We start from the raw sequence: 1,873 nt of genomic DNA, 5'->3' as shown, positions 1-1,873 counted from the left end.
AGATGCCGTCTAAGGCTGCCTCATTATAGGCCATTTTAAATGGGGGGAACACAATTGATTAATACAATGTAGAATTTTCCCATGGTTCTACTTTAAAAGCAACAATCTACATTGTGATGTCTGTGCATGTATCTGTTCTGTCCATCTGCTTTTGAGAAGCTCAGGTTCCTTCCTAAGTGCTTGGAACACGGATTGTTTGAAAAGAAAAAGGGACACGAGTAACCTAAACAAACGCCATTTTGTCAGTGCTTCTCCATGAAAAAGTAGAATACGAGAAAAGCCCATTGTTCTAAAGTTTAAAGGAGAACTTTGAGGTCAGGGCTTTTCCCCATAGTTCTCCTTAAGGTAACGGGAGGACACAAACTAGCATCCTCCCGTCACCCTTAGTATCACGTACCTGAGACAGAGACCGGAAGACGAGGAGGCTTCTCTTGCGGCTCGTGTCCTGTGCCACGGATGGAAGCAGACACCGCGCGGGTGACGTCTGGTAGCGAAGTCAGTAGGCCAAAGGTCAAAACCGGGCGGGCAGCGTGGGAACAGATTCGGGAGACAGGAATCGTGGGCCAGAAAGCCGAGGGTCAGAGGCCGCCGGGCAGCAAGGTACCGAATCAGAAGGCAGGGGCGAAGTTGAGGAAACTGTAAGGCTCTCCCGGGACGGCGTCCACGCCACTTGCGTTCCAGGGTGGAGCGCATCGGCCAGGAGACCGCTGTTACGTCTCCTCCTCTCTGGGAGGAAGTGCCCTGCGATCCACGCTGGAACACGGAGGTCCCACGAGGTCCCGCGGCTCTGCCCCTCACCGCCGTGGGCTATTTAAACCTCACAGCCCCTGCTGCCACCCGAACCCCTTAGCTTGGTCGAGACATCTCCCCCGACATGTCCAGGACCTCTCGTCCTGGGCAGAAGGTCTGGAAGGGACTACCACCTAACCGCGAGTACTCTGGTTACACTGTTGGCTTAAAGCATCGTTCTAAAGCATCTTGCTGAATATTTCATTTGGTGTTATGGACTGACTCGCTGAAGTGTATCCTTCCTTCACATCTGCTATTTACTGTATGACATATCATCGAGTGACTGCTGTGAACTACTACTACTCTCACCATACCCCTACCCAATCAAGTGGCAGCATCTACTCCATATCTAAGGAGAACTATGGGGAAAAGCCCTGACCCCATAGTTCTCCTTTAAGACATAGTAATACAGGAGGGGATTAGGGCCATGATGCATGAATCCCAAACTCTCCGCGTTTAGACTGAGAGTGACGCATGGGATTCAAGACTGAGCAGCCGTAACTACTTTCTTCTGACCGCTACTGCATAACGTAACTCCGCAGCTGTGATCCTGAACTCACCTAGATTCCGGGGGGCCTTGTGAAAGAAACAAGCCAAGGTCAGGGGCAGGCAGCAAGCAGCAGAGTGGTCTAAGACAATCCAGGTCAAAACAGGTCACAGGAAGCACTAGCTGACAAGACCATCAGCAATGTTGTGAGCTCAGGCTTGTTCTTATATAGCCACCTTTGAGGTATGATGTCATTTCCTGTGCACCTGCTCTTCCCGCACACCTTGGGTTGTGCACGCGAATGCGCACTGTGGTCCGTCTTCGGCGATAGGGTCTTTGCGCGGCCGCCGTTCTACCCTTACAGTCAGTGGATTCCAATTCACCTCCCATCATTGTTCCCTTCCTGTTTCTACCCCACATCTCAGGGTACGTTCAGTCCATAGTCGACAACACCTCCTTCATCCGTCTTCTCTGATCGCTCTTTGTTGTCATTGTCTGCGGGCCGATGAATCATAATCATTGTCTGCAGACTAATTAATGACAACATTCCATAAATTATGTAGCGGCAGAACTTACGCGTGTTAACGGTCTGTTCTA

The sequence above is a fragment of the Nanorana parkeri genome, unplaced genomic scaffold (genome assembly GCF_000935625.1).
Source record: "Nanorana parkeri isolate BGI_ZX_2015 unplaced genomic scaffold, ASM93562v1 scaffold1506, whole genome shotgun sequence".
NCBI classification, from domain to species: Eukaryota; Metazoa; Chordata; class Amphibia; order Anura; family Dicroglossidae; genus Nanorana; species Nanorana parkeri.
The sequence above is the reverse complement of the archived record's forward strand: the minus strand, read 5'-3'. Positions refer to the sequence as shown.